The sequence below is a fragment of the Bos indicus genome, chromosome 23, assembly GCF_029378745.1.
Source record: "Bos indicus isolate NIAB-ARS_2022 breed Sahiwal x Tharparkar chromosome 23, NIAB-ARS_B.indTharparkar_mat_pri_1.0, whole genome shotgun sequence".
Lineage (NCBI taxonomy): Eukaryota > Metazoa > Chordata > Mammalia > Artiodactyla > Bovidae > Bos > Bos indicus.
The window spans coordinates 44844871-44871770 of record NC_091782.1 but is presented as its reverse complement, the minus strand read 5'-3'; the positions used below and the strand labels follow the sequence as shown (position 1 = coordinate 44871770).

At 42.1% G+C, this 26900-nt stretch overlaps 1 protein-coding gene across 1 annotated transcript in view; it reads left to right on the top strand.

The window, feature by feature from the left end:
* The first annotated feature begins 617 nt into the window (after positions 1-617).
* Positions 618-26900, top strand: part of RNF182 (ring finger protein 182) — a 49878-nt gene continuing 23595 nt past the window's right edge. Inside the window, exon 1 of the mRNA XM_070778367.1 lies at positions 618-711. The gene's annotated coding sequence lies outside the window, so the exon portion shown is untranslated. The remainder of the gene's footprint in view (positions 712-26900) is intronic.

The window sequence follows — 26900 nt, the reverse complement described above, 5'->3', positions numbered from 1 at the left end:
CGGGAGGCGGCGGGGCGCCGGAGCCTCTTGGCAGCGCCGGGCTTCTGCGGCAGCTCGCAACAGATGCACCGGGACCAGTTGCTCCACACTTTATCTGTTTGCACCGCTTTCTCCTCTCTTCAGTGAATTTCCATGTTGAGGGCACAGCGCCAGAGAGGAGAAAGGTGGGGTGGTGGTGGTGGTGTGGTTGGTGGTGGTGGGCTTTAGGAATGTCCAGTGTGCGAAGCCAAAGAGGGTGCCTACGGGGGATGCCAATAGGCATCGGGCCCGGGGTGGGCTCCTTTCGCCCCCTCTTCCCCTCTTGCTGGGGCCAGACGAACGTTAGGGGCCCTTGAGAGAGGGGCGTGTGCGGTGGTGGCGGCTACTTGTGGGGTGGTGGGGGGTTGGGGGTCGGGGTGGTCCTTGTCCCCTCGGAGCAGCCAGACTGGGAAGAGGAAAGGCGGGGGTCCCGGACCCGGGATGCCCAGGGGTCCTCGCAGGGCCCGGGATGGGGGCCCGCCCCCCCGGCGGTTGCCATGGTGACGCAGGGTCGGTGGCTCCGCGCCGTGGAAACAAAGCCGCCCGCCCGCTCCTCGCCCGAGCTCCTCCTCCGCCGGCGCCTCCCTCCCCTCCCGGGCGCCGCCGCCGCCGGAGCGGCTCCCCGGCCCGCGCCGCCCGCCGCCGCCGCCGCCGCCGCTCACACACCCGCTGCCGCGGCCGCCCGCGGGTCAGGTGAGGCGAGCGCGCCGGCCGCCCGGGGGTTGGCGGGGGCGGAGGCTCGGGCCGGGCGCCGGGGGGTGGGGACGGGGGGCGTCCACCCGCCGCGGGGAGCGGGTCTCCGGGGAGGGGTGCGCCCCCGCCGGACAAGGTCTCTCCGCCGGGCCGCCCCGCAATCCCGGACGGCGCCCCGGGGCGCGGCGGCGGGCGGCAAACTTCGCGGCGGGCGCGCCCGACGGGCCCGGCCCGTCCCGGTTCCGCTCGACCGAGTGCGGGGCGCTGGGGTGCCCGGAGCCAGCGGGGTGCGCGGGGTGAGGCCGTGCGGAGAGGCGGGGGTGGTACCTGTCTACGTTATCCGTCCTTCTCTGTCTCTTTTGGAGTGTTAGCGAGGCTTTTTTGGCGGGGGGGTGGGGGTGGGGCGGGGGGGGGAGACAAAAAGATACGAAAATATTTCCCTCTGGGACTTTGATGTTGCCGAGTTGATCCTCTTTGAGGGCGGGATGATGCCATAGGTCGCCAAGGGAACAAATGAGACTTTATTATTATTATTATTATTATTTTAAAACAATCTCTGAAAAGTGAGCCCAGGTTTCCATGCCTGGGACGGGAGCATTTTGAGGCGCTTTTAAAGTTCCCTGGGCTTTTGAACATCAGCACCTTTATCTTTGGAATGGGTGCTGGCACCTGTAACTAAATGGGAGAGGTAGCCTGGGATTCCTTCTGGCAATACGAGAGTTAACAGGACCAGTACTTGTAGATTAGATGCTTGGCACCCGTGTCAGCGCTGTTGTTTCTGGAAGGCAATGTGTTCTTGCTTTAAGGAACTGGAAATGCCTTTTTTTTGGTTTCTCTATGTGAGGAAGCAAACCAAAGCACCTCTGAGGGCAGGTGTCTGGGCGGTGTTTGCGTCTGTTTATGAGTGTGGTGAGAGGGTTACGATCGGTTGTCAAGGGCATAGGGTTACTGGATGAAGACCTGCTCAAGTTATGGGTAGTCTCCTCCTTTCTCAACGGGCCCCAACCTTGCCATCATTTCGTGATATTTAGTTTGTAGCAGACCTAGAGTAGATTAAAAATAGAATTGTGAAGACTTAGATATCATCTTTACGTGTACTTATGTGGAAGAAGACAGTTTTCATTTTTAAGAAGCTGATCAGTGCAGAAGGAAATAAGGTATTTGTTAATTTTTTTGAAATAGGGGATAATAGGAAGATATTGAATTGTATACCCAACTTAGCAAAATAATCTTTAAGTTGGAAGAGGTCAGAGAAAATTTTATGGAAAGCAAGAAATTGTATTTTTGCTTAAAGGTAGTCAATGAGAAGAAACCATTGGCACTGATCATTTTGAATTGCAGTTAAGTTGATTAGAATTATGGATATTAAAGCTACTTGAGGTGTCAGACATAAAGTGATTATCTGATACTTCTCTCTTTTGGGATTTCAACACCTGTTAGCTGGCTGATTACTAGGTTTCTGAGTCTGTTCATATTTGCTAGTAATTTTAAGTAATGTCACTTCATTAGAAGATTGTATTGGAAACTATTAAGAATTGAGTTGCAGCAACAATTTGCAGATTATTTCACAATTGGTTTTGTTATTAAACTGAATCTTAACCTGTAGAGTGATTCACAGACACTCTGCAATGATGGTAGTGAAATGGTACATTGATTAAAATGAAGTTGATCTGTTTTCAGAAGATAACCAGGAGAGGAAAAATAAGCATTTTTTCACTTGAGCATGAAAGACAACTAGGATGAATATTGAGGCCTTGTCCTGTTCTATAGACAGAATATCGTTTCATGTTTTGTGCTAAAAATAATTAGTTTTGTGTTCTTTCTGAGGCAGCAACAGTACAGCGTTATTCATACCTTTGTTAGCAAATCCAACATTCAAGTGCAAGGATTCTGGACCTGCTTTTCAGCTACATGGGCCCCTCACTATGAGTTCTAGTCTGTGGTCCTTGGTTTGGATTCTGAAGATTGGTGATAGCCAGTGTTAATTCAGCACAGTGATAACTCGTGTTTTGCCTTTGCTACTAGCTCACCCAAGGCACAGGATTCAATATAGTTTGGCATCTTTAAAGCTGGATCACTTTCTGCCAAGAAAGTAAAGTCAGTAAACATCAGAAATAAACAGGCATATATTGCAAGCACAGCTTTGTCCTAGTGGTTTATTTACACAAGCTCTGAGGCAAGAAATGAAGCTTTTGTCAGTGAAGTGAAAAACAATAATTTGGCATATTTATATATGTTACTAGCATCACGAGGTATGTGCATGACCAAATCAGTTCAGTTGCTCAGTCGTGTCCGACTCTTTGCGACCCCATGAATCGAAGCACGCCAGGCCTCCCTGTCCATCACCAACTCCCGGAGTTCACTCAGACTCACATCCATCAAGTCAGTGATGCCATCCAGCCATCTCATCCTCTGTCATCCCCTTCTCCTCCTGCCCCTAATCCCTCCCAGTATCAGAATCTTTTACAATGAGTCAACTCTTCGCATGAGGTGGCCAAAGTACTGGAGTTTCAGTTTTAACATCATTCCTTCCAAAGAAATCCCAGGGCTGATCTCCTTCAGAATGGACTGGTTGGATCTCCTTGAATGAAAGCCAAAAAAAAAAAAATGCTGTGATATCTATAGAAGCCCCTTAGGAAATGCAGATGGGAGTGTGCAGTAGGTCCCTGGTTGAGATCGGCCACCTGGTGGAAGTAGGGAACAGCACAGAGCATCCTTAGGTGTAATATGCCAGTTGTCACCGGCTCATTCATAGTAGTAGAAATCTTTTGCATTTCTAAGCTTCAGAGCCTTAAAATTAGAAAAGTCTCAATTTTGTAAAATTATTTTATAATTTTGTAACATCATAATTTTATAGTCTTAATTTAATAATTAAAATAAAACCCTGGTCCTAATTTTTGGTATACGTTGTAAAATTTGGTCTGATAATTATAAACACAGCCTGAAGAATTCTGTAACTTGACTTATCGAGCATGTCCAAAGAGATAAAAGGAGTCAAGAAATGTTCTCATTTAAGTCAGATTAACATTGTTCTTGTGCCACTGAAAGTCATATTTTTAACCATATGAGCCTGCACAGGCAGCATTAGGCCGTTGGAGGCTTTGTTGGCTGTTTCTGGGTCAGTGTTCTCCAGCAATTTCTAGCTCTGTGATAACGTGATGACTGGTTGGTAATTTAGCGTCTCGTACAACGTGTTGTAGCATTTGTAAAAGTGTATTTGTGAAAAAGATGATAGTTTTTTAAAACATAATTTCTTCACTGCCAAAACACTTGGATTTGGATTTGTGGCTGGGGAGAATAATGTTAGCCCTGGGACTTCAAGGAAAAAATGCTGTAAATGTAAGGTATTGTCAGCTGACCTGCTGTGTGTGGTGAGTATTGATTGTAACCACAGTGCTGAGAAAAGGCATGGGAATCCATGCTTGTGGTGATAGGAAGGGGTGTTTGTGCTACGGACAGTTAGTAGAGATTGACGGAGGCTGAGAAACTTCTGTGGGCGTGTGTTTCATTTTTTTCCTGCTCTCAGTTAAAATGAGGGTAAGATCTCTTAAGCCATTTTGTAAACCACTTTACAAAATGGGAAATGCATATATTTATTCAGTCGGACACAGAATTGGAGTGTTATAAACATAGTTCGAGATCAACGCTTGATTTCCATATGTGCCAGTTCTTTGTAGCAATTATATAGAATAGTTTTGGACATCAGTCAGCAAATGTTTATCAGCTGATTCCTTTTCTTTATTCCATATTGCTTGATAAAGTCACCTGAGATTTTATAGTTGAGGAATTACTTGTTTTCCAACTATTACGATTATTCTTATTATATGTGTAACTCATTGTTTATGATACCTAATACCCAAATATTCTATGTTAGCCTTCCTTTTCTTATGGGGAAAAGTTACCAGTTAATTCTTTAATGCTTTGTAAGTAATTTTATACCCTCCAGGGCTTTTAGAAAATATAAGTTGGTTAATTTGTTTTTCAACCAGAATATTAGAAAACTTACTTTATAATGGTGTGTATTAAAAAACTCATAATTCATGTTATAATCTTTTTTTTTCTTTTTAAGCTTTCTTTATTTTACATTGGAGTATAGCTGATTAACAGTGTTGTAAGAATTTCAGGTGGATAGCAAAGGGACTCAGCCATACGTATACATGTATCCATTCTCTCCCAAACTCCCCTCCCATCCAGGCCATGTTATAATCCTTAATTTCACATTCTGGACATGTACAAAGGTCGTGTGGTGGATAGGAAAATCTGGAATCCTGTTAGGTGATGAAGTGCTGTTTTCCCTAACTGCCTAGATCTAGATCTCTGCTTCTTTACCTCATAACCAATTGAAGTGAAAGCCAAAGAATCTCAAGATGGAGAGTTCGGTGAGTTAAAAAGTATTGTTCAGTCACTAAGTCGTGTCTGACTCTCTGCAACCTCATGGACTGCTGCACACCAGGCTTCCCTGTCTGGCACTATCTCCTGGAGTTTGCTTAAACTCATGTGCAATCCAACCATCTCATCCTCTGTCACCCCCTTCTTCTCCTGCCCTCTATCTTTCCCAGCATCAGGGTCTTTCCCAATGAGTCACGTCAGGTGGCCAAAGTATTGGAGCTTCAGCTTCAGCATCAATCCTTCCAATGAATATTTAGGATTGAATTCCTTTAGGATTGAGTTGTTTGATCTCCTTGTTGTCCAAGGGATTTGAGATTAATATATACTGAGACCTTTCAGGACCGGGTGAAGGGGAGGAAAAAGATGGATGACACAGATCATCTCTTCAGCACCTTGTGGTCCAGAATCCTAAAGCAACTCCCCAGCGAGTGTTTACATGGTTTGCAGAGACTGATCACTCCTACAGCAGAGAGGCTGTTCTGTTCACTTACCCCCACTTTTCCTTACAACCGAGTAAAAAGTGACTCCCCTGAACTGGGATGTAAGTGCACTTTTAATATTATAAACCACAAGTTAGGACATAAGAATAAAGATTTCCACATGATTATAGTGTATAATTGGTCAGGAAAAGTGAAGTCACTCAGTCATGTCCGATTCTTTGCGACCCCATGGACTGTAGCCTGCCAGGCTCTTCCGTCCATGGAATTTTCCAGGCAAGAGTACTGGAGTGGATTGCCATTTCCTTCTCCAGAGGATCTTCCTGACCCAGGGATCAAACCCGGGTCTCCCGCATTGCAGGCAGACGCTTTACCATCTGAGCCACTGGGGAAGCCCATAATTGGTCAGGGAGACCAGTTAAATAGCCAAGACAGTAATGGAGCTTGAAAAGAAAACTATGGGTTTGTCCCATGTATTTGGGGGTGTTTAAATGAGAAATTGTTTCTCTGAGTATCAGTCTATTGTGAACCATCTTCCCTCTGTTACAGTCGTAGCTGTTCAAGGAAGACATGGCATTTTACACAATTTTATTACTACGTGATGTGTCAGGCAGAGTTGAATTGAAGGACAGATGATTACTCAAACTCCTGAATTGTAAATCTCTAATGAAAGGTTTCTGTGTGGTCTCATCTGGCATTTTGTCTTGTTTCATATGGCTTCCTTAGACCCTGGTTAGCATGATTGCAGTTCCATCTCTTTTCTATCAGTCAAACCCTTGCAAGTGCTTCTTAATGGCCAGGCGCTTTTCTGAATACTTCACAAATATCAATCTATTTAATCTTCTTAAGAACTCTGTGAAGTAGGTACTACTGTGATCCCCATTTTAAGAAGGAGGAAACTGATGTGATCTTTCTGTTATATTATTCTAAAAGTACAGAGGCTTCCCAGGTGGCTCAGCGGTACAGAATCCACCTGCCAATGCAGGAGACACAGGAGACACGGGTTCGACTCCTGGGTTGGGAAGATCCCCTGGAGGAGGAAATGGCAACTTACTCCAGTATTCTTGCCTAGAGAATTCCATGGACAGAGGAGCCTGGTGGGCGACAGTCTATGGGGTCATAAGATTGGAACATGACTGAGCACACACAAGCACGCAGGCAAAATATGTAGCAGAATCCTGGCTTCTTTATGTCAAGGAATGCAGCAAACTTTGCTTTTTAATTAACTGATATCAAGTGTAGAAATAAAGGCGTCAATTGTAATGGTACTTCTTTTTTTTCCCCCTTATTTTAATAAAAAGGAACAAAACCTAAAGCCAGAATGATTTCTTCAAGAATAAAGCAAGAATTATTTCTTCATAGCATATTGTGACCTATGTCAGTATTTTCTTTACTTAAAAACTAGAACAGACTAATTTATGGAAAAGATACTTTTGAAGATAGTTGTTCTTTCACTTATTATTTGTATTCATATATTAAAAGAATGTATATTTTCGGTGGTGTTAGCTTTGCTATATACATGTGAAGGTATCTTTTACATTTGTCTATTTGGGATTGCCTTATGTGGTGTATCATCAGTCTAGGCACACCTTTTTAAAAAGAATGAAATGTAGTTGATTTGCAGTATTATATTAGTTTTCAGGTGGACAGCACAGTGAGTCAGTATTTTTGCAGGTTATAATCATGGTATGGAGAAGGAAATGGCAATCCACTCCAGTATTCTTGCTTAGAGAATCCTGTGGACAGAGGAGCCAGGTAGGCTGTCGTCTATGGGGTCCCACAGAGTGAAGTGACTTAGCAGCAGCAGGAGCAGCAGCATAATCGTTGTAAGCTACTACAAGATAATGGCTATCATTCCCTGAGCTGTAGGCTTGTCTGGTCTTTTCTCAGTAGCTCTCTCATGTCCTGAGGACCAGGCAATATTCCCTTCTCACTCATTCTCTTCCAAGAGAACTCTGTCTATACCTATTTAAAAAACAAACCAAAACCGAAAAACAACTTAGCATGTTGTTTGAAAACACATATATCTTTTTTTTGTGTGTGTGAAGTGAAAGTGAATGTTGCTCAGTCCTGTCCAACTTTTTGCAACCCCGTGGACTATATAGTCCATGGAATTCTCCAGGCCAGAATACTGGAGTGGGCTGCCTTTCCCTTCTCCAGGGGATCTTCCCAAACCAGGGATTGAACCCAGGTCTCCTGCAATGCAGGCGGATTCTTTACCAGCTGAGCCACAAGGGAAGTCAAGGAATACTGAAGTGGGTAGCCTATCCCTTCTCCAGCGGATCTTCCCAACCCAGGAATCGAACCAGGGTCTCCTGCATTGCAGGTGGATTCTTTACCAAATGTGTGCCAGACTGTAAACAAGAACTATGCCTTATTCATTTGCAAAGATAAGATAAATACAAATGTGCTTTCCTTAAATGAATGCCTAAAAGATTTTTTATGTGATATAAAAAGATTATTTTAAAGTCTAGTTCCAAAGTCAGTATTGAGGACCTTACAAGTGTCAATGTTAGGGTCTTAGGAAAGTGACTCAGGTTTCCTGCATGCGTGCATCCTAAGTCATGTTTGAGTCTGTGCGACCCTATGGACTGTAGCCCACTAGGCTCCTCTGTCCATGGGGATTCTCCAGGCAAGAATAGTGGAGTGGGTTGCCGTGACCTCCTCCAGGGATCTTCCCCACCCAGGGGTGGAACTCGCCTCTTTTGTCTCCTGCATTGGCAGAGAGACCACAGCACCATGGGGGAAACAGAGCAGCATTACTTCAGTTATCCAAGCTCCAGTGTGTCATCAGGGCGCTGAAAATCACTGTAGCTTTTAGTTATTTGAAATACAACATAAGAAATCAAAGATCATCGTTTCATTTTCAATTTATTTGGATTCCTGATGGTCATATCTTAAAAGGTTATGTATGTGTGTGTGTGGCTCACCCTGGTGGCTCAGAGGTTAAAGCGTCTGCCTGGAATGCAGGAGACCCAGGTTTGATCCCTGGATCGGGAAGATCCCCTGGAGAAGGAAGTGGCAACCCACTCCAGTCGTCTTGCCTAGAGAATCCCATGGAGGGAGGAGCCTGGTAGGGAACAGTCCATGGGGTCGCAAAGAGTCGGACGCGACTAAGCGACTTCACCTCACCTATGTGTGTGTGTGTGTGTGTGTGTGTGTGTGTATACGCGACTGAGTGACTTCACCTCACCTATGTGTGTGTGTGTGTATGTGTGTGTATATATATATATATATATCACAAAAAACTCTAGCTAGCTTAATTTTGAAGCACAAGCGGTAATCAAGATTGCCGGGAAAAATATCAATAATCTCAGATATGCAGATGACACCACCCTTATGGCCGAAAGTGAAGAAGAACTAAAGAGACTCTTGATGAAAGAGGAGAGTGAAAAAGCTGGCTTAAAACTCCACATTCAGAAAATGAAGATCATGGTATCCGGTCCCATCACTTCATGGCAAATAGATGGGGAAACAATGGAAACAGAGACTTTATTTTTTTGGGCTCCAAAGTCACTGCAGATGGTGACTGCAGCCATGAAATTAAAAGACTCTTGCTTCTTGGAAGAAAAGCTATGACCAACCCAGACAGCATATTGAAAAGCAGAGACATTACTTTGCTGACAAAGGTCCATCTATTCAAAGCTATGGTTTTTCCAGTAGTCATGTATGGATATGAGAGTTGGACTAGAAAGAAAGCTGAGCGCCGAAGAATTGATGCTTTTGAACTGTGGTGTTGGAAAAGACTCTTGAGAGAGTCCCTTGGACTGCAAGGACATCCAACCAGTCCATCCTAAAGGAAATCAATCCTGAATATTCATTGGAAGGACTGATGCTGAAGCTGAAACTCCAGTACTTTGGCCACCTGATGTAAAGAACTAACTCATTAGAAAAGACCCTGATGCTGGGAAAGATCGAAGGCGAGAGGAAAAGAGGACGACAGAGGATGAGATTGTTGGATGGCATCACCGATTGGATGGACATGAGTTTGAGCAAGTTCCGGGAATTGGTTATGGACAGGGAAGCCTTTCTGCAGTCCATGGGGTTGCAAAGAGTTGGACACGGCTGAGTGACTAAACTGAACTGAGCTGAAGTTTATACTCGCAGTTATGCATAAGCTTTTGATTATTCAAGTCAAAGAGAGCAAAAAATGGATCTTTAAAAATCATCTACATTTGTCTTTACATTGCTTTTACTATTTTATCTTCTATCTACCCCACCCCGTTATAAACTCATGTTCTCACTGTCTCCATAGAAGAGTGATCAAGTGTTTTACTTTCAGGGGGCTTTTCTTATTTAAGCTATATGAAAAGCAAAATTAAATAAGAGACAGGTGTCCATAAAAGCAAGTAAGGAAACACAGTTCTGTAGGTTCTTTTAATAAATATTGTGATAGCTATAATTTATTGATCACTTACCTGGCACCCCAGTAGTCCATTTAGTATGTTATACAAACTATCTCTTGATCTTCACAATCACTCTTCTTTCCTCATCTATAAAATGCTAATAAATAGCTTATCCAAGATCATACAAGGTTGGTAAATTTAAAACCATCATCTGTGTGATAAGTCACAATCTGAAATTGACTATGCTTGCTTTGTTAATCGGAGAAGGCAATGGCACCCCACTCCAGTACTCTTGCCTGGAAAATCCCATGGACGGAGGAGCCTGGTGGGCTGCAGTCCATGGGATCGCTGGGAGTCAGACACGACTGAGCAACTTCACTTTCACTTTTCACTTTCATGCATTGGAGAAGGAAATGGCAACCCACTCCAGTGTTCTTGCCTGGAGAATCCCAGGGATGGGGGAGCCTGATGGGCTGCCGTCTATGGGGTCGCACAGAGTTGGACACGACTGAAGCGACTTAGCAGCAGCAGCAGCAGCAGCTTTGTTAATTGCCAGTCAACAAAGAATGCCTTCCTGCTGCAGTGAACATGCATTTTAATTACCTTTGCTTTGGAAAGAGTGGCTGCCTGGTGGGGAAGATTCAGGATGGTAGGTATGGTCAGTGTTGAAGGGGGAGATGGTTCTCAGGAGGTAATCAAAACCATAGTCCTTGTTTATGCTCATTGCCTCAGACCCCCAGATAGGGTTTTGGTGTAGAAGGAGGGGGCAAAGTCTCCCCCTCCCCCAATCTATTTTTAGAATTAAAAACAAAATTAAAAGGAATTATCTTCTCTTTCCTGAGTTTATTTTGTTTTATTTTGTACTGTGCCCTGGATTCAGAATTAACGCCCCCCGCCCCCCGCAACACACACCCAAAAAGAGGCCAGATGAGATGTTGTAGGATGAAAAGAAATGCAATGAAAAGTAACTCAATACGTGTCATTTCCCTCAGGCTGGACTTCTTTGAGGGTCAGAGCAACATGTTCTCTGTCGCTGCGGGAGAGTTCCTTGTCTTAGAACGCCAGCAGCCTGGAGTCGCAAGGTCAGGATGAAGTTAGAAACCTTGGAAACTGCTCTCATTTAGGTCCCTCCCTTGTGCATCACGGGTTTTTCCTGGAATTCCTAGCGCAAACCTTTCTTGATAGTTACTGGGAAAAAAAGAGAAACGAGATTTTTCGTTAATATCTTAACAGCGTGTAAAAGCTTACCTTTTTGAACAACTAGTTATTTTTGTCAGGATGAGCTCTTTCTTTCATGTTCAAGGGCAGTCTGAGAGTCAGCAAAGCACAGTGGTTAAGAGCGTGAATTTTGATGCCAGACAGCTTGTATTTGAACTCCGGCCGTGCTACCATCTAGCTCTATGACCTTAGGGTGGTGGCTTAATAATGCTGTGCCTTCATTTCTTGACTTATAAAATGGGGAGAATATTACTTACTTGGTTGGGTTGTGAGGGTTAAGTGAATTAATATTTGTAAAGTCTTATTAGCTGTTAAGAATCAATTTTGTCTGCAGAAAGGACAATTTCGGTAATATTTTAAGTTTTTACAGGTAAAAATAAATATCGAGTTGCCTTTAAGCGTTTAAGTTACATATCTTCTTATTCTGCTTATAAATCTGCTAAATGTGAGCAATCACAATCCCTTTTTCTTTGATGAAACTTTAGTTCAAATTGAACAGATTGAGTTCCTTAAACTATCAGTCTCGTTTGTAAACTTAGTTAAATTTAAACCCTAAAATATTTTCAATTGTATATATTTATTTAATATATTTGATTTTCTTTTTAAACAAATCAGATGCTCAGTGGGCAAATGTATGATTCAAATGAGTGAAGCCTTTCCAAGTACTTAGCTCAATTTCCTTTGACTATTCCATCACTTACAAAATTAATATTTTATAGACATAGCCAAATCCTCTTAAACACTTCAATCTAAATAAATCATATGTCTAAATATAGCTCACATTTTAAGGAGAATCACATGTCAGTTTATGTCAGATTCTTTTAAACATTAAAAACGTAATAATTATGCACAAACTGTTCCAGTTAATATAAAACATATTTCTAAAATATTCTAAAAAATATTAACGTGAGTCTCATTTTCCTTGTGGTCTCTATGCTACTGTGCATGCCCAGTCTCGTCTGACTCTTTTCAATCCCGTGGACCGGAGTCCACCACTCTCCTCTGTCCGTGGAATTTTCCAGGCAAGAATACTGGAGTGGGTTGCCATTTCCTACTTCAAGGGTTCTTCCTGACCCAGGATCCAACTTGAGTCTCTTGAATCTCCTGCATTGGCAGGGGGGTTCTTTACTCCTGTGCCACCTGAGAGTCTCTGTTTGATTCTAAACTTTGTCTAGATTGGAGAGGCACTTACCCGTTAGAAAGAAGTGTATTATTTCGGGTAAGCTGGAGGTACCATTTTAGGTGAACTTTTGTTATCATCCCATTCCACATTGATTTCAAGTTACTGTTTGACTCTTTTTCATTAAAATACGGCTCCTTATGGATCACAGATTTAAGGCTTAGATACTGCACGTGGGCTGCGTACATCCTGAGTAATATTCCCGTGACCTTCGTGCACAGGCTTTACCCATTTTTTGTAGTCACCATGACAACCAGTGATTCCAAACCATGCTCTTTAGATATAGTATTGGCATTTTAATCTTTAGACGGATGCTGTCCAATATGTAATTTTACATTTCAGGTAGGCATATTTTTACTTTTGAAGGTGTCAACCCTATATTTAGCCCATGAATTTTTTGGTTTTATAAGAGAATATATTCATCTACATAGGTAAAATAAATGATATATATACTGTTTAATAGTTTAGCATATTAAAATGTCAGACATACTAACTACAGCATCAATGATATTTCCGTGAATAGAATTGGAGTTTCTTATTAAACTGATTCTTCAAATACATTTTCATCAATTGATGTGTTTTATAAGACATATTTCATGTAGCAGCTATTTTTTTTAGATGGAGCCATCTTTTGAAATCAGGATAGAAAAATAAAATTAAAATAACTGTGGTTAAATTGTGGGATTTAGGTTAAATATATTGTGGTAGTGCCTTTTTTAAAAGTTATATTGAAGATTCCTTAAAAAAAAAAGTAAGATAGAGCTACCATATGACCCAGCAGTTCTACTCCTGGGCGTGCATCTAGAGAAAACTCTCAAGATTGAAAAGATACATGCATCCCAATGTTCATAGAAGCACTGTTTACATAGCCAAGACATGGAAGCAACCTAAATGTCCATTGACAGATGAATGGATAAAGATGTGGTGTATGTATATATGTACATATATATATATGCATATAGACAATGGGAAACGTCAGTTAAGTTCAGTTCAGTTGCTCAGTCGTGTCTGACTCTTTGTGACCCCTTGAACCACAGCACGCCAGGCCTCCCTGTCCATCACCAACTCCCGGAGTCCACCCAAACCTATGTCCATTGAGTCAGTGATGCCATCCAACCATCTCATCCTCTGTCGTCCCCTTCTCCTCCTGCCCTCAATCTTTCCCAGCATCAGGGTCTTTTCAAATGAGTCAGCTCTTAGCATCAGGTGGCCAAAGTAGAGTTTCAGCTTCAACATCAGTCCTTCCAGTGAACACCCAGGACTACTCAGTCCTAAAAAAGATTGACATAATGCCATTTGCAGCAACATGGATGGACCCAAGGTTTATATTAAGCGAAGTAAGTCAGGCAAAGGGAAATATCACATGATATCACACGTGGACTCTGAAATACGATACAAATACACTTTTTTACAAAACAGAAACAGACTCACAAACAGAAAACAAACTGGCCAGGTTGGTGAGAGTAGGCAAGAGGTAAAAGGAGGGAACTTTGCATATTGAAATCCTAGAATCTATTCTACGGAGAATATGGCTTCTAGAACAGGTAGAGTTGGGGAAGGGATGGAGTGAAGTGGGGAGGGGATGAGGGAGTGGCTGGTGAGGAAGCAGAAGTCAGATTAGGAAGACATTAAAATGTTTTCAAGCTGGAATCAAGATTTCAGGGAGAAAGATCAACAACCTCAGATATGCAGATGATAGCACTCTAATGGCAGAAAGTGAAGAGGAACTAAAGAGCATCTTGATGAGGGTGAAAGAGGAGAGTGAAAAAAGCTGACTTGAAATTCAACATTCAAAAAAACGATGATCATGGCATCCAGTCCCATCTCTTCATGGCAAATAGAAGGGAAAAAGGGGAAGCAGTGACAGATTTTATTTTCTTGGGCTTCAAAACTTCTGTAGATGGTTCCTGCAGCCGTGAAATTAAAAGACACTTGCTCCTGGGAAGGAAAGCTATGACAAGTTTAGACAGTGAATTAAAAAGCAGAGACGGCACTTCGCTGACAAAGGTCTGTATGGTCAAAGCTATGGTTTTTCCAGTAGTCGTGTATGGATGTGAGTGCATGTGTGTGTACTCAGCAGTCATGTATGGATGTGAGTGCATGTGTGTGTACTCAGCAGTCGTGTATGGATGTGAGTGCATGTGTGTGTACTCAGCCATGTCCGAGTCTTTGTGACCCCGTGGACTGTAGCCCACAAGGCTCCTCTGTCCATGAAATTTTCCAAGCAAGAATACTGGAGTGAGTTGCCATTGCCTTCTCCAGAGGATCTTCCCAGCCCAGGGATCAAACCCATATCTCCTGCACTGACAGGCAGATTCTTTACAGATGTGAAAGTTGGACCATAAACAAGGCTGAGCACCAAAGAATTGATGATTTCGAGTTGTAGTGCAGGAGAAAACTTGAGAGTCCCTTGGACTGCAAAGACATCAAACCAGCCAGTCCTAAAGGAAATCAACCCTGAACATTCACTGGAAGGACTGAAGCTGAAGCTTAATACTTTGGCCACCTGATTTGAAAAGCTGACCCTTTGGAAAAGACCCTCATGTTGCGAAAGAGTGAAGTCAACAGGAGAAGGAGGTGGCAGAAGATGAGATGGTTAGTCATGTCCACTGACTCAGTGGACATGAATTTGAGCAAACTCTGGGAGACAGTGGAAGACAGAGGAGCCTAGTGTGCTACAGTCCCTGGAGTTGCAAAGAGTTGGACAAGACTTAGTGACTAAACAACAGCACAGTATTTTCAGCAGGGGCATAAGTGATTGCTTTTGAGTTCTAGAAAATCTCTCTGGTTGCTGAGTGTAGACTTTTCAGAATCACTTTCTTTTATCTGTTTTGTGTTTTGTGTATCACGTAGAGACTTAAGGAAGCATTGTTTTTCTTTTTAAGTAAACTTGTGTCATTAATAGTTAGCATGCAGCCAGAAAGGTATACAAGGCAGAACATGACATACAGCTCTATGCATTTTCACTAAGTCACTAGTTATCACCTGTGTAATCATCTGTTTTACCTTTCACATTTAGATCTATAATCCTCTTGGAATTGAGTTTTGTATATGGTGTGAGGTAGGGGTGAAGGTTATTTATATCTATGTAAATATCCTGTTGACTCAGCATTATCTGTTATAAAGATCATGCTTTCTCCCCTAAATTGCAGTGGCCCTTCTTTCATCAATCAAATAATCATGTAATGTTTGTGAATCTGTTTCTGGACTCTCTGTATTCTGTTCTACTGGGCTATTTCTTTAATAAAATGCCTTAAATTATTGTCGTTCTGATGTCAGGTTGAGTAAGTCTTTCATTTTTGTTTTTCTCCTTTTTTTGCCTCTTTCTTAGTGTTTAGCATTTACATAAAAATCCTAGAATCATTCTATCAATTTCCACACACACAAAACCTGGCCGAGGCTTGGGTTGGGATTGCATTGAATTTGTAGATCAGTTTGGGAGAGTTTACTGTCTTTACGATATTGACTCTTCTAATCAATGAATGCTACAGGTTGTCTTTAATATTTTCAAGTTCTATTGGTAGCATTCGTGTATATCTTTCATCAACTTATATTCTTTTTGTTGTTATTGCAAATGACATCTTTTACCATTTCATCTTCTAATTTTTGTTGCCTGTACAAATCTGTTGCAATGTGATAGATTTTCTTGTATTGACCTCGTTTCCAAGGATTTTGCTCCATTCACTTCTTAGTCTTAATAGTTTACCCATAGATTCATTTGGATTTTCTTTGTGCATGATCATTTTATGTAGGGAAGAGTTTTATTTTTTACTGTCCAGTTCTTATACTTTCCATTTATTTATTTTTTATTGCCTTGTTGCACTAGGGCCTCAGTTATAATTTTGAATAGTAGTGATGATAACATATATTTCTGGTTCCCAAAATCAGGAAGGAGAGCTTTCAGTATTTAAAGTAGGGCATTTACTTAGGAGTCTGGTTGAAAACTTTTTTGTTAAAGAAAACTCTCTGATTTCTAATTTGATAGGCAGTTAACTATGAACATGTGTTGACTTTTATCAAATGCTTTTTCTGCAGCTACTGGATTGTCATATAATTTGTTTCTCCTTTATTTTGTCAACATGGTAATCATATTAAAAAACATTAAAACAGTCTCATGTTCCTGTCATAAACCCAACAGATGTGCTATCATTTTTGTGTTTGATTGGATTCAATTTGCTAATATTTTAAGAATTTTGCTTCTGTGTTTGGGAAGGGAGGTTAGCTTGTGGTTTTCCTTTTGTGTAATGAACTTGCCTTGTTTTGGCATCAAGGATATGCTGGTCTTATAAAATCAATGGGGAAGTGTTTCCCTCTTTTGTTCAGTTCTCTGGAAGAGATTGGTATTACTTCTGTCTTCAGTGTTTGATAGAAAATTTATTAGTGAAGGCATCTGAGACTGGAGTTTTCTTTGTAGCAAAGTTTTATATTATGGATGTAATTATATTAAGTACAGGCCTAGACATATTTCTATATACCGTTTCTTGTGTCCAGTTTAACTTTTTTTGGACTAAAATTAGATGTTGTCTACCTTTTTTGAGAAAGATACTTAGATTATTGATTTTCAGTCTGCATTTCTAATGTATGCATTCACAACTCTACATTTTCCTTTAAACTGTGGTTTTAATAGCATCCTAGAAGCTTTGATGTCATATTTTAATTTTTCTGCTCAAGATGTTTTAAAATGGTCATGGTACTTTTTTCTTTGACCTTTAGGTAACTTAGACACTTGCTATGAAGTCTGTCTCCCCATGATGAGTCTACACACTGATGTCTCTGCTGAGTTTTTTTCCCTCGTCTTTTATTTTTAAAGCTTGGCTTCCTGGGGATCTTTTCTGTGTGTGCATAGCTGTACGTTCAGCCAGAGACAGAGGTTGTGCGCAATTTTCTCAAGCCAGGAAGACTTCCCCTCTCTATGGAGAGAGCTGCATGTGGCCTGGGAAGTCCATTCGAGTTCAGGGCATTTTCAAGTCTGCTCTCGTTTTTACTTCCACGGGCACTCATGTCTTCTCTATGCAGGTATTCAGACTCTGCTGTGAATGTGTTCGTGTGTTACACATTAGTCTCTGAGATGTATGTGCTCAGCCTCTGGTTAACCCCAGGCTATGTGGAAAAGTTTTCAAGCCTGTCTTTGCCATCTTAACTTCCGGAACATCCTGCCTATGGCTTGTCTCAAATTGTTTTCTTAGGCTAGCAGAAATGCTGTCTCTCTTAGCTTGTAACCGAGATCACCACCTTGAACAACACTGTTTCGTATCAAGTGAGCTTCCGTGACAGTGGCAGCGGAGCTGCTGTTTCTCGCAATTGGTCGTGCCCTGGGTGAAGTAGCATGCTGCTGGGCGGGGGCGGGGGGTGATGGGAGGGCCCAGGCAAGAGCTCTCAATACTTAGGTTAAGCTCTCCAGAGTTCTCCCTCTGTTTGTTGTTTGCTGGAATTTTCAGAATGCCGAAATGATTGTATTTGACAGTTCTGACTGGCTTTATAGTTGCTTTGTGGGGAGATGATTTATCAACCTCTTCATCATGCCAAAGTGAATCTGTTCTAGCTATTGTATTTTTGAGATTTACAATCTTTATTGGATTTTTACCTTTCCTTTTTCTCTTTAAAACAGGTCCCAGTTCTCTGGTGTAATTCTTCACTTGTCATTTTTTTTTTTTTGGACATATTAATCATATTTCTTTTAATGTCCATGTTGGATAACTTCCAGTATTTGGATCACCAGTGGGGTCACTTTATCTCATGTCTCCCCACCCCACACCTCTGCCCTGATTTTAGACATTTGGTCTTATCCCCTCACACGATATTTTTGCTAGAGTGTCAGAGCGTGTATTTGTAAAAATTGTAAGAAGCTCTGAATGATGCAATCTTTCTTCAGAGTGCAGTAAGTTTTCTTCTGGAAGACAGTTAGGGGGCTGCTTGTTTTGATTCGGTCAAGAATCGAGACGATGTGATTCTGAGTTTCGTTTGTTTTTCTGGCTGCCCTGAGTCTTCACTGCTTTTGTGCGGGCTTTCTCTAGTTGTGACACATGGAGGCTCTCCTTCCTTATGGTGCTCGGGCTCTCCTTGCGGTGGCTTTTCCTGTTGGGGAGCCCGGGCTCTAGTGTGCTGGCTTCAGTAGTTGTAACGCTCGGGCTTATCTGCCCCGAGGCATGTGGAATCTTCCCCCACCAGGGATCAAACCCGTGTCCCCTGCATTGGTGGGTGGATTCTGGTCCACCGTGGCAGAGTTTTATTCTTCTTGAGGAATATCTTACTTTGATATTCTTTTATTCCTGGGGCACAAGCTTTTAGAGATCCCAATTGAAACCTAAGGTGTTTGCTGGGGGCTTCCTCCTTGGTGAGCCTGAGCCCCACTTTCTTTTCTTCAGTCCTACAGATCTACCAAAATCTCTGCTGAGTATTTTAACCTCACGTGTGCCACTGTTTTCTGGCTTCTCAGAGTGTGCAGCTTAGGAATCTTGAAGGGAAATGTTTTGTGGAATGTTAGTCTTACTCTCTGCACCTATCTTTTCTTTGGTGTCTTGGCTCATCCAGTCCTACTCACTTTGGTAAACCTGAACTCTAATTCTTGAGCACATACCGCTGAACCAAAATATTTGAACCACCACTTTCTTCATGGTCTACTGGCCCCCAAGTGTACACAGAAATTGTGTGCACTTGACCATTGACGTGGCAGATCATGGCAAGTTACCCACTTTAGTGCTTTTCCCTTCTCTCCAGCAACTTGTCTCTCAAGTCCTGGTTGCTTGGGTTGCTGTTTAAGGACTCGAACAGCTTTTTGCTTTTTTCAATCTTATCTCCTCTTTCTTCATGGGATTACTGGTCTGATAGCAACTACTTCACTCTTTATGGAAGTGGAGCTCCACAAAAGTATTCTTAGTGTCATTATACTTTATTTGATCTAAGTTGACAGATGTATGATCATGCAATTTTTTTCTCTAGATTAGAATCTTGGAATAATCAAGGAGTCTCCTGAAGATACAATAACTAGACTGGAAAGACTGAAAAATCATCTTGCAAAATTTGAACTAGGGAAATTTTACTCAAAATATATCAGTAGCTAAGAGACAAAATTGTTTTGCATAAATTGACCTGCAGTGTTATTATAATTTTGGTCTTATGAATGCTTTATTTTGAATTACTTCTTACAGTAAAATTAATCATGACTATATAAGGAAATTTTACAAAAATTTGATAATGACTTTTAGTGTGTGGATCACAGCAAACTATGGAAAATTCTGAAAGAGATGAGAATACCAGACCACCTTACCTACCTCTTAAGAAACCTGTTTGCAGGTCAAGAAGCAGCAGTTAGAATTGGACATGGAACAGCAGACATGGAGCAACAGTTAGAATTGGACATGGTTCCAAATTGGGAAAGGAGAACGTCAAGACTGTATATTGTCACCCTGATTATTTAACTTATATACAGAGTACATCATGCAAAATGCCGGGCTGGATGAATCTCAAGTTGGAATCAAGATTACCAGGAGAAATATCAATAACCTCAGATATGCAGATGACACCACCTTAATGGCAGAAAGCATAGAAGAACTAAAGAGCCTCTTGATGAAGGTGAAAAAGGAGAGTGAAAAAGCTGGCTTAAAACTCAACATTAAAAAAACGAAGATCATGGCATCCAGTCCCATCAGTTCAGTTCAGTTCAATCGCTCAGTCATGTCAACTCTTTGCAACCCCATGAATGGCAGCACGCCAGGCCTCCCTGTCCATCACCAACTCCCGGAGTTCACTCAGACTCACGTCCATCGAGTCAGTGATCCAGCCATCTCATCCTTTGTCGTCCCCTTCTCCTCCTGCCCCCAATCCCTCCCAGCATCAGGGTCTTTTCCAATGAGTCAGCTCTCCGCATCAGGTGGCCAAAGTATTGGCGTTTCATCTTCAACATCAGTCCTTCCGGTGAACATCCAGGACTTTAGGATGGACTGATTGGATCTCCTTGCAGTCCAAGGGACTCTCAAGAGTCTTCTCCAACAACATAGTTCAAAAGCATCAATTCTTTGGTGCTCAGCTTTCTTTATAGTCCAATTCTCACATCCATACATGACCACTGGAAAAGCCATAGCCTTGACTAAGATGGACCTTTGTTGACAAAGTAATGTCTCTGCTTTTTAACATGCATCACTTCATGGCAAATAGATGGGGAGACAGTGGAAACAGTGACAGACTTTATTTTCTTGGGCTCCAAAATCACTGCATTTGGTAACCGCAGCCGTGAAATTAAAAGATGCTTGCTTCTTGAAAGAAAAGCTATGACCAACCTAGACAGTGTATTAAAAAGCAAAGACCTTTGTCACTTTGCTGACAAAGGTCTGTACAGTCAAAGCTGTGGTTTTTCCAGTAGTTATGTATGCATGTGCAAGTTGGACCATAATGAAGGCTGAGCGCCAAAGAATTGCTGCTTTCCAACTGCAGTGCTGGAGAAGACTCTTGAGAGTCTTTTGGACAGCAAGGGGATAAAACCAGTCATTCCTAAAGGAAATCAACCCTGAATATTCATTGGGAAGACTGTTGTTGAGGCTAAAGCTCTGATACTTTGGCCACCTGATGCGGAGAGCTGACTCATTGGAAAAGACCCTGATGCTGGGAGGGATTGGGGGCAGGAGGAGAAGGGGACGACAAAGGATGAGATGGTTGGATGGCATCACCGACTCAATGGACGTGAGTTTGAGCAAACTCCCGGACATAATGAAGGACAGGGAGGCCCGGCATGTCCAGCGGGTCACAAAGAGTTGGGCACGACTGAGTGACTGAACAACAGCAAAGAATCATATTGTTTTTACGATTTGGAAAACACAAATATTTATAGTGTCAAATTATTGTTTAGGTTTTTTTATTTTAAGTGAAACAACACAGAATGCTTAATTTTTAGAGCTAGTTAATTTTGGATCTAATACTTTTTATTATAGAAAGTAAAAATCAATCTTGAAAATAGCTTTTAAAAATTATTAGGTAAGGTTCATCAGTTGTAACAAATACACTGCTCAGATGAATGATACGGATTATGTGGGGGGATGTGCAGGTGTGATGGGAAACGGTAAGTGGGAAATCTCTGTATCTTACTCTCAATTTTGTTGTGAGTCTTAAACTGCTCTAAAAAAAATTAAAGTCTTCAAAAAATTGTTAGATACACAGAAATTACATTCACCTACTACAGGAGACAGGGATCAAGACCATTCCCATGGAAAAGAAATGCAAAAAAAGCAAAATGGCTGTCTGGGGAGGCCTTACAAATAGCTGTGAAAAGAAGAGAAGCGAAAAGCAAAGGAGAAAAGGAAGGATATAAACATCTGAATGCAGAGTTCCAAAGAATAGCAAGAAGAGATAAGAAAGCCTTCTTCAGCGATCAATGCAAAGAAATAGAGGAAAACAACAGAATGGGAAAGACTGGGGATCTCCTCAAGAAAATCGGAGATACTAAAGGAACATTTCATGCAAAGATGAGCTTGATAAAGGACAGAAATGGTATGGACCTAACAGAAACAGAAGATATTAAGAAAAGATGGCAAGAATACACAGAAGAACTGTACAAAAAAGATCTTCATGACCCAGATAATCACGATGGTGTGATCACTGACCTAGAGCCAGACATCGTGGAATGTGAAGTCAAGTGGGCCTAAGAAAGCATCACTACGAACAAAGCTAGTGGAGGTGATGGAATTCCAGTTGAGCTATTCCAAATCCTGAAAGATGATGCTGTGAAAGTGCTACACTCAATATGCCAGCAAAAACTCAGCAGTGGCCACAGGACTGGAAAAGGTCAGTTTTCATTCCTTAATGCCAAAGAATGCTCAAACTACCGCACAATTGCACTCATCTCACACACTAGTAAAGTAATGCTCAAAATTCTCCAAGCCAGGCTTCAGCAATATGTGAACCGTGAACTTCCTAATGTTCAAGCTGGTTTTAGAAAAGGCAGAGGAACCAGAGATCAAATTGCCAACATCTGCTGGATCATTGAAAAAGCAAGAGAGTTCCAAAAAAACATCTATTTCTGCTTTATTGACTATGCCAAAGCCTTTGACTGTGTGGATCACAATAAACTGTGGAAAATTCTTCAAGAGATGGGAATACCAGACCACCTGATCTGCCTCTTGAGAAATTTGTATGCAGGTCAGGAAGCAACAGTTAGAATTGTACATGGAACAACAGACTGGTTCCAAATAGGAAAAGGAGTTCGTCAAGGCTGTATATTGTCACCCTGTTTATTTAACTTATATGCAGAGTACATCATGAGAAACGCTGGCCTGGAAGAAACACAAACTGGAATCAAGATTGCCAGGAGAAATATCAATAACCTCAGATATGCAGATGACACCACCCTTATGGCAGAAAGTGAAGAGGAACTCAAAAGCCTCTTGATGAAAGTGAAAGTGGAGAGTGAAAAAGTTGGCTTAAAGCTCAACATTCAGAAAACGAAGATCATGGCATCCGGTCCCACCACTTCATGGGAAATAGATGGGGAAACAGTGGAAACAGTGTCAGACTTTATTTTTCTGGGCTCCAAAATCACTGCAGATGGTGACTGCAGCCATGAAATTAAAAGACGCTTACTCCTTGAAAGGAAAGTTATGACCAACCTAGATAGCATATTCAAAAGCAGAGACATTACTTTGCCAACAAAGGTTCGTCTAGTCAAGGCTATGGTTTTTCCTGTGGTCATGTATGGCTGTGAGAGTTGGACCGTGAAGAAGAGTGAGCACCGAAGAATTGATGCTTTTGAACTGTGGTGTTGGAGAAGACTCTTGAGAGTCCCTTGGACTGCAAGGAGATCCAACCAGTCCATTCTGAAGGAGATCAGCCCTGGGATTTCTTTGGAGGGAATGATGCTGAAGCTGAAACTCCAGTACTTTGGCCACCTCATCGAAGAGTTGACTCATTGGAAAAGAGTCTGATGCTGGGAGGGATTGGGGGCAGGAGGAGAAGGGGACGACAGAGGATGAGATGGCTGGATGGCATCACTGACTCGATGGACATGAGTCTGGGTGAACTCCGGGAGTTGGTGATGGACAGGGAGGCCTGGCGTGCTGTGATTCATGGGGTCGCAAAGAGTCGGACACGACTGAGCGACTGATCTGATCTGATCTGACTCTGATATACCAGTGTTATATTGCTATACAGCAATCTACTTTTCTTAGAAGTAATTTACATTAGTAGCAGTTAATATCGATAAGCTGCTTACTAGGTGTCAGATCCTAAGGGGAAAATTTAGTAAGATCTAGTAAACTCTGAATAGCGAGAAAGTCAGACTGTTCCTAGTGCTTTGCTTTGTCCAGATGTAAATGCTCTCAGCTGTCATTTGAATGACTGCCGACACCCTTAATACCTATGGAAAGGCCGGCCCTAATCCTAGATCCTTGTGATGTTGGAACAGGGAGGTCTTTAGCCATCAAGTCCAGAATCTTAATTTCTTGGATGAAAACGTCATGACCCAGAAAGGGTAAGTGATTTCCCCAAGTGATTTACTCCAAGATCCCAGAGCCTGCTCATTAGACAGAGCTGGGATTGGAATAGACAAATTATTGTGGCCCGATTTGGAAATTTACCCTAAGATGTCCTTATCACAGAACATATTTATCAAATGTCAAACTGCCACAGCGTCTCCACTGCATTCCTTTAGAAAAATAACCTTAAAAGGTGAAGTTGTCGGTGGGTGGAGATGACAGTGACTCAGCAGTGTCCTTGAGCCCGTTAATGGCTTAGCAGAACTCTCTGTATAGATACTTCTGCCTCCATCTGCCAGATGGCTTTTAGTGGCCCTCCCCCTCCACCCTAGCCCCAGTGCTATAGCTTCGGCAAAAATAAAAGAATAGCAACATGACAATACCAACAAAACCGCCAACCTGCGTGCGTGCTAAGTTGCTTCAGTCCTGTCCGGCTCGTTGTGACTCTATGGACTGGAGCCCGCCAGGCTCCTCTGTCCATGGGCTTCTCCAGGCGGGAATACTGGAGTGGGTTGCCAGGCCCTCCTCCAGGGCCTCTTCCCAACCCAGGGGATTGAGTCCGCATCTCTTATGTCTCCTGCATTGGCAGGTGAGTTCTTTACCACCAGCGCCACCTGCGAAGTCCAAAAAAACCCAACACACATCTAAAAAACAAAAACAAAAAACCCAAACCTTTCTTTTCTTTCTTTATTTATTTTGCCTAAATGTGAGCATTAGAGCGTTTTAAAAATTTCAAAGATTAAAATGCACCATTTTTGTTACTTATGTCAAATCTTTTCATTTATGCTGTTTTAGGTGTTAATTGGGCTTCCCTGGTGGCTCAGTGGTTAAGAATCCATCTATAATGTAGGAGATGCAGATTCAATTACTGGGTTGGGAATATCTCCTGGAGAAGGAAATGGCAACCCACTCCAGTCTTCTTGCCTGGAGAATCCCCGTGGACAGAGAAGCCTGGCGGGCCACTGTCCATGGGGTCGCAAAGTGTCAGACACGACTGAGTGACTAAGCCCACACCCAGCAGGACAAAGTAAGCATCCCTGAACACAAACATTGGCAAGTAGGGACAGAAAGCGTTGCTAGTGGTTTTTATTTTTGTCTTTTTATTATGGAAAAACTTTAAATGTATTCAAAAGTAGAGAAAATGGTAGAATGAATCCGTATTTCACTAATCATGAAGCCTTAACAATGGTCAACATATGGCCAATCTAGCTTCTTTCATCTGCCCCTCCCCACTGGATTATTTTAAACAAAGCCCAGATGTCTTATTTCATCTGTGACTATGCCAGAGTGTATCTTTAAAACAATAAAGAGACTTGCCTTTGTAAAAAAAAAAATAACCACAATGCTATTAGCACACCAGAAAACAGCATTCTTTGCTGTCATCAAAAATATCTGATGCGTATTCAGATTTCCCTGATTGTCTTGTAAATTTTTTCTCAGTTGGTGAGTTAGAATCAGATCCAAATAAGGGCCACACATGCGCTTAGTTGATAAATGTCTCAGGCCTCTTTTAATCTATAGGTTCACCCTTTTCTCCCTCCTCTTGCGATTTATTGCAGAAACCAAATTCTTCACCTGTAGAATTTCCTACAGTATGAATTTTTGCTAATTGTATAGCCCTGATGTAGCTTAATTTTCCTGTCCCCTGTATTTCCCATAAACTGGTAATTAGAACCAGAGCTTTGGCAGATTTTGGGGTAGGGGGCATATGCTTTCTAGTGACCTTCCCTGGTGGCTCAGTGATAAAGAATCTGCCTGCAGTACCGGAGACATGGGTTTGATCCCTGGATCAGGAACATTCTCTGGAGGAGTAAATGGCAACCCACTCCAGCATTCTTGCCTGGAGAATCCCATGGACAAAGGAGGCTGGTGGGCTACAGTCCATGGGGTTGCAAAGAGTTGGACACGACTGACTGAGCACACACACACGTATACTTTGTCCTGCAGGACATCAGGGGCCACATGCTACCTGGCCTTCCTGTTTGTAGGGTTAAGTTTGACCTGCGAACAAGTGTCGTCAGCCTGACACATCCATTATAAACTCCCCCATCTGCTTTGTGCCTGGTGGTTTTAGCAATCACTGGTAATTATTGTCTAGATCAGGGGCTGGCAGACTCTTTCTATAAAGGGCCAGATAGTGAATATTTCAGACTTTGAGAGCCATATGGTCTCCATCATTGCACATAGCAGCCTTAGGTAACATGTAAATAACTGGGCATAACTGTGTTCCTATAAAACTTTACTTACCAGATTAGGTCTGGCCTGTTGGCCAATTTTTTTGCTGACTCCTGACCTACATCAATTATTTCATAAGGGGTTGCAAGATGATATGATTCTATCATTCTTTCTTTGTTTATTCACTGAAAGCCTTCTGTAAAGAATTTGACCTCATCTGGTATTCGGCTCCTCTAAGCAACTGTTTGTAAAGGAAAAGCAGGGTAAATACTGGAGTCTTTCCCTTTGTTTATTATCCACCTTCAGAATATGGTGTTGGTTTCCTAGCATCTTCCAGAGGTGACCATTTTGTTTTTAAAGTACCATCATGGAATTCCAGATCTGTGACATGGTCGATATTTCAGGCCTCCTAGACTTGGGCCCTCTACATGTTCAGAAGAGCCTCTCGGCTGTTGTCTTAATAGTTAAACTGCAGCCGTGTGGCACTTCCCAGACGTCTTTATTTTATTGTTGTTATTATTTTTTTTGTCTTTGAGTGAATCTAAATCCCAAATCTCAAGGACAGATGTCCTCAAATATTTTCTTTTGGCAGGTGTTAAATGAGTGCCCATTCTATGTCAGACCCAGTCCTGGATCCTTTCCTCCCAGGCATCCTTATATCCCTGGCAGAAAGGCTCTGATGTACAGTTGTTATAGAATAAGTGGTCTCCTTCTGCAGCTGTAGAATCCATGATGCTCTGGTTTCCAGTTTTATCAGGGAAGAAAAACACATTTTTCAAATTCAACAGTGAGATTCTTTCACATAGCTTTCCATAGTTTTTAATCTGTGTTAAAACATTTGTTTTTAATCATGGCTAAGTCACTGCTATTAAGCGAGATTGACATTTAAGTGTTCACAATGCAATATTATTTAGTTAGCCTGCAATCTGAAATTTGATTTAATACCCTCTGGTTTTTCATTAGTGCCAAGTGGGGAAAAAAACGG